The sequence below is a fragment of the Mandrillus leucophaeus genome, unplaced genomic scaffold (assembly GCF_000951045.1).
Source record: "Mandrillus leucophaeus isolate KB7577 unplaced genomic scaffold, Mleu.le_1.0 Scaffold275, whole genome shotgun sequence".
NCBI classification, from domain to species: Eukaryota; Metazoa; Chordata; class Mammalia; order Primates; family Cercopithecidae; genus Mandrillus; species Mandrillus leucophaeus.
The window spans coordinates 981,442-988,581 of record NW_012102865.1 but is presented as its reverse complement, the minus strand read 5'-3'; positions in this window follow the sequence as shown (position 1 = coordinate 988,581).

Genomic DNA, 7,140 nt, shown 5'->3' with positions numbered 1-7,140 from the left:
AGAACTTGCTTTATGAATCTGGGTGCTCCTGTATTGGGTGCACATATATTTAGGATAGTTAGCTCTTCTTGTTGAATTCATCCCTTTACCATTATGTAATGGCCTTCTTCGTCTCTTTTGACTTTTGTTGGTTTAAAGTCTCTCTTATCAGGGACTAGGATTGCAACCCCTGCTTTTTTTGTTTTCCATTTGCTTACTAGATCTTCCTCCATCCCTTTATTTTGAGCCTATGTGTGTCTCTGCACATGAGATGGGTCTCCTGAATACAACACACTGATGAATCTTCTCTTTATCCAATTTGCCAGTCTGTGTCTTTTAATTGGAGCATTTAGCCCATTTGCATTTGAGGTTCATATTGTTTTGTATGAATTTGATCCTGTCATTATGACGTTAGCTGGTTATTTTGCTTGTTAGTTGATGCAGTTTCTTCCTAGCATCAATGGACTTTACATTTTGGCATGTTTATGTGGTGACTGCTACTGGTTGTTCCTTTCCATGTTTAGTGCTTCCTTCAGGAGCTCTTGTAATGCAGGCCTGGTGGTGACAAAATCTCTCAGCATTTGCTTGTCTGTAAAAGATTTTATTTCGCCTTCACTTGTGAAGCTTAGTTTGGCTGGATATGAAATTCTGGGTTGAAAATTCTTTTCTTTAAGAATATTGAATATTGGCCCCCACTCTCTTCTGGCTTAGAGAGTTTCTGCCGAGATATCTGCTGTTAGTCTGATGGGCTTCCCTTTGTAGGTAACCCGACCTTTCTCTCTGGCTGCCCTTAACATTTTTTCCTTCATTTCAACTTTGGTGAATCTGACAATTATGTGACTTGGAGTTGCTCTTCTCAAGGAGTATCTTTGTGGCATTCTCTGTATTTCCTGAATTTGAATGTTGGCCTGCCTTGCTAGATTGGGAACGTTCTCCTGGATAATATCCTGCAGAGTGTTTTCCAACTTGGTTCCATCACTTTCAGTTACACCTATCAGATGCAGATTTGGTCTTTTTACATAGTCCCATATTTCTTGGAGGCTTTGTTCATTTCTTTTTACTCTTTTTTCTCTAAATGTCTCTTCTCGCTTCATTTCATTCATTTGATCTTCAATCACTGATACCCTTTCTTCCAGATGATCAAATCGGCTACTGAAGCTTGTGCATGTGTCACATAGTTCTCATGCTATGGTTTTCAGCTCCATCAGGTCGTTTAAAGACTTCTCTACACAGGTTATTCTAGTTAGCCATTAGTCAAATCTTTTTTCAAGGTTTTTAGCTTCCTTGTGATGAGTTTGAACATCCTCCTGTAGCTTGGAGAAGTTCAATCGTCTGAAGCCTTCTCTCAATTAGTCAAAGTCATTCTCCATCCAGCTTTGTTTTGTTGCTGGCGAGGAGCTATGTTCCTTTGGAGAAGAGGTGCTCTGATTTTTAGAGTTTTCAGCTTTTCTACTCTGGTTTCTCCCCATCTTTGTGATTTTATGTACCTTTGGTCTTTGATGATGGTGATGTACAGATGGGGTTTTGGTGTGGATGTCCTTTCTCTTTGTTAGTTTTCCTTCTAATGGTCAGGACCCTGAGCTGCAGGTCTGTTGCAGTTTGCTGGAGGTCCACTCCAGACCCTGTTTGCCTGGGTATCACCAGTAGAGGCTGCAGAACAGCAAATATTGCAGAACAGCAAACATTGCTGCCTGATCATTCCTCTGGAAGCTTCCAAGATAGCCAAATAGGAACAACTCTAGTCTACAGCTCCTAGCGTGACAGATGCAGAAGATGGGTGATTTCTGCATTTCCAACTGAGGTACTGGGTTCGTCTCACTGGGGCTTGTCGGACAGTGGGTGCAGCCCACTGAGCGAGAGTACTGCCTCACCCAGGAAGGGCAAGGGGTCAGGGAATTCCCTTTCCTAGCCAAGGGAAGCTGAGACAGATGGCACCTGGAAAATCAGGTCACTCCCACCCTAATACTGCTCTTTTCCAATGGTCTTAGCAAATGGCACACCAAGAGATTATCCCGTGCCTGCAGAGCCTCACTCATTGCTAGCACAGCAGTCTGAGATCAAACAGTAAGGTGGCAGCAAGACTGGGGGAGGGGCGCCCACCATTGCTGAGGCTTGAGGAGGTAAACAAAGCGGCTGGGAAGTGCGAACTGGGTGAAGCCCACTGCAGCTCAAGGAGGCCTGCTTGCCTACATAGACTCCACCTCTGGGGGCAGGGCATAGCTGAACAAAAGGCAGCAAAAACCTCTGCAGACTTAAATGTCCCTGTCTGACAGCCTTGAAGAGAGTAGTGGTTCTCTCAGCATGGAGTTTGAGATCTGAGAACAGACAGACTGCCTCCTCAAGTGGGTCCCTGACTCCCAAGTAGCCTAACTGGGAGGCACCCCCCAGCAGGGGCCGACTGACACCTCACACGGCCAGGTGCCCCTCTGAGACGAAACTTCTAAAATGGCAATCTTAATTTGAAAACATAAATGAGAGATATAGGACCTACTTTGCGAAAGCTATAAAGCTTTATTGGAAAGAAATTTTATACTTTAATAAGTAGAAACACATAATCATGCTCCTGGATGGAAAGACAGTCATACATAATTCTAGACTTTCCCAAAATAATATGAATGTTTAATAAAATCACAACCAAAACTATAAACTCTTTTTTAGACTATAGCCTTCAGATGACAAATTTTATTTGGATTATTAATTAATAAAAAATATTTCAGAACAATCTCAAACAAGGGAGAAAGTAGACTTAGCAAATATTAAAATACATGCTGAGCAATCAATAAATGAAAGAGCATGGTACAAAAATCAATATATTACATCATATTGAAAAGTAGAAAAAACTAAAAACTGACCCATACATCAAAATAAAAGAAAATGTTTTTAATTAATATATGCATAGGTAATTGTTTTCCCAGTTTAAAAAAATCTATGCAGACTATGCAAGCTAATCACATCCCATCCCTAAATATACTCTGAAAGTGCAACATGTCATTATACAAAGCATTAATAATATCTGGAATGCCTCAAATAGAATAAAACTGGACATTTAGCCTATCGTGGCAGTGCTAAGTAGTAGTCAATAACCTTCGAACTATCTAAGAAAAAGAGGTATCTGCTGCCCCCAAAACAAAAGAGACTATAAAATTTTGAAATTTCTGAGTTTTAGCCATAAATAAAAATTGAAAAAAGCTAAAAAAAATCTAGAGCAAATGTAACAGGAAAAGTTTAAAATTTAATTATAATTATTTTACAGATAAAATTCAAGATTCAAATGGGCAAACTCTAGAATAAACAATTCACAAAATAAAGAATATTATTTTAATAAGCACATGTTTAAAATGTTTAACCTCAATTGTATCTCAAATGCTAACTGTAAACTCAGTCATATAATTGCTTATTGAAGGAGTAAAATTAAATTAAATGATGCATGCTTTGGCAGAAAATATCTTAAAATTGGCACAATCCAGAAAAAATAAACATGTCCTCTTTTAAGGATGACACAGAAAATCATGAAGCATTTCATTAAAAACAAAAAAGCACTAAAAAGAGGAACACGAGTCTCAGTTAATGAAAAAAGCTAAAATCATAATAAAGTAATTTACCAAAACATGAAGTAATTTGGCAGTTACTATAACTGCAAAAAGAATTCCCATGATTAATTTAAATCAATGCAACAAACATTTAAGGTTTACTTAGTTTGCGTTAGTCATTGTTCTAATGTTATAGAAAAGTAAATAAATACAACAGTAATAAATACACTTTCCTAGTTCTCCAGGAAATTAGGATCTTCTTTGAGTCTGGAAGTGGGACAGTAAAATGAAAAGAATAAAGAAAGTATAATTAAATAAAATGCATAATAGTGGAGAATAACCAAAACTGATATACATACTGTATTATGAGATAGAAATTGTTTTAAACTCTTTTTTGAAAAAGTTTGGCATTTCATATAATGAGCCATAAATATTTCCAAACCATTTATTCAGTAATTCTATTTCCGGAAATGTAGTCCAAGAAAATATATTCAAAAGGAGAAAATATCATAATGCAAGGTTGTTTAGGCAGTACAAAACTGGAAAGTGTTTCTTGGAAAATTGGTTATATTTAATAATAATTATGAAGACCATAGCAACCTAGGGGAAAATTTTAAGACATATTTAAACAAAAATGAGATGCATAAGTTTAGTATTCTGACAAATATGTTTAAAAGTATCCATTTGGAAAAAATCTGGAAGCAAATAACATAGTAGAGACACATATGCTAGGATTCAGGGTAGCTTTCATTTATATTCAACATTTTATTGCTTGCCAAAAATATAGACTTCCCCTGGGCAAACATTCTCTCAAGCTGTTTAATGCTATTGGATTCTTTAATAATTAAGACATTGTAAACAAAGGAGTTTTAGACCCTTTGCTAATACAAATTTTAGAACCCTAGACTCCCACTGTTCCATTTTCCCAGGGATTCTTTTAGATTTACATCTTAACAAGTTAACCAGTTAACTGCTGGAGAACTGGGTAACAGAGAAGATATTTAATAGAGGGAGGGCCTCCGAGGCTTTGGGTAGCCCTTCATTTAGTCCCTTGAAACTGGATTTCTGTCTCTTGTCCTTCCAAACCTGGACTAAGATTGGAGGACTGAATTTCACCCAATATTAAAGAGTCAGAGGCAAAGTGATTTTGTCCAATTATATGGGGAAAAGGAAAAGGGGGAAGTGGAACACCATATTAGGTGTTGTGTGTATAGGAAAGAAAGGATAAAAATTTATATATAGTTAAGAAGGTCATTAATTCAAAAAATTTACTGTGAATAATCTGAATATCAGACAATAACATGGACTGCACTATGTCCAGAAACAGTCCCGTGATCCACTCCTAGTTAATTCATTATAAGAGAGGACACAGTCCTTTCCTTACACTCTCCCCATGCCCCATAGCTCGGTCAAGTGAAATTTCAAAAAAAAAAAAAAAAAATCCTAATATTTCACAGTGTATTTCTCAAAGCTCTAGGTGTTCCACATTTAACAGCCCACATTAGGCACACGTGGTCCAAACTAAATTTCCCTCACTTAGTAGGAAATACTAATTTAGTAGGAAAACCATTTTTCTGCTTCCTCAAGGAAACAACTAAAATTAAAACTCAATTCAATTTACATTAACAAACCAAGCAATTTCATACCATCCTTGCAGATTCAAATGATCTTTCATTTTTTCCAAGACAATGAGTGAATAATAAATGACTTAACTTTTTAAACTAAAGGGCCAATCTGTTGTTTTATGTCGTACGGTCTCAGATCACAAATAAAGTCGACTTTGTGACAAAAGGGGGCAATAGGATTTTGATGCGCTGGAAGTAGAAAATATTCCAGATTGAAGTGATTAAGAAAAAGGGGTTTACAGGTTTTCTTCTACTTTGTTGATTCAGGGAACAATACTTGGTGCAGAGTGATTCAGGGTTTAACGTGCAGGCGATATAGCAGCAGGGGATGCAGCTAGAAGTACAGGCTGATAGTGGGCCACAGTGGGTACTGCAGGTTAACTCAGGGTGTTTACACTGGATGTGACCAGAGGCCGGACTCAACTCCCCTTTCATTGCATCACCCAGACTTCAGGGCTGCACCTGTCAGGCCTGGGAGCATACCATCGACTGAGCCAGGAGTTGTTCAAGAAATCAGCCTACGCTAGACTGTGTATGATATTCCCTGACCACACAGACAAGATTTAACACATGCCCATGACGCAGTCTGGAACAAGATGCAAGATGCGAGGGTATCTTGCACAGTTATGGGGATGAAGTTTAACTGCTCTGGAAAAAAAGCTGCTAGGAGATAATCTTTCTTTGCTTGTCATAACATGAGGATGACCCCTGGGATTGCTTCAACCATTTTGCCACCAATACGGAACTCTACTGCTGAGGAACTAAGTCCTTATGGAGAAGAGCAGAGCCAAAGGGGTTAGAGAGAAATAGGTGGAAATGCCGGCTGAAGCCTGCCCCAAGTCCCTTCCTGTCTCTGGACTCCAGGTACAGGGGCCAATAAGCTGAGTGATATTAAGAATATGAAACAACCTGTATAGTATGATATATATGTACATATAAGCCGAAATATAATAAACTATTCATATATGTGTACATATATACTATGAAACTTTTTTTTTTTTGAGACAAAGTCTTACTTTGTCACCTGAGCTGGACTGCAGTGGCGTGGTCACAGCTCCCTGAAACCTCCACCTCGCAGGCTTAAACAATCCTCCCACCTCAGCCTCCCAAGTAGCTGGGACCACAGGTCTGTGCCACCACGTTCGGCTAATTTTTGTATTTAGTGTAGAGACGGGGTTTCGTCATGTTAGCCAGTCTGATCTCAAAGTCTTGAGCTCAAGCTATCTGCTTGCCTCAGCCACCATGCCCAGCCTGAAACTTTATTAAGTGATGTATGCTGTAACTTATAAATAACTCACAGTACATATCCCTCATCAAATCATTCTAATAACTTCTAAATTGCTTCTTGATTTTTAGAGTGTTATGATCTTTTCTTTGATGTGACTGCCTCTAGCTAAATAATATCTCTTTTTCAGTCATGATTTGACATAAGAAACTACATCAACTCCTTCCAAAAATTCCTCATAAAATTTTTAGTTATTAGGTAACATAGTCTAAACAGATAGGGAATTTTTCTTCACACACGAAATGTAATTAATTTTACTGGATCTTGTCTACATGTCTGCTAAACTACCAAAAATTATATTGAAAATGTTTCAAGTTTTTATAGTACTCTGATTTTTACATATTAAATTCATGTATTAATAATTCATAAGGTATTTATTAGAATATCATATTTAATTACTTAGCCTAATTTTATAGGTATGTTAATCTTAAAACTACAAATCTACCTAATATTACCTGGAAAATGTCAGGATCCAATAAATAGAAAGGTCATAAAATTTATTAAACATTTCATTTGTGATATCAGTTTTATGTGATTTAAGTGTATGTAACAGTCTTTTTATTATAACTATTTTGCCTCAACTGTTAAATCATATGCCTTTATTTTTACATCTTTTCTTTCACAGCATTACTTAGTTTTATAGATTTAATCACTTTTATCATGCATTAATCTGCCAGCTTTAACAAAAATTTTTCAAGTTAAACAAAGTAGTGAAAGCTGT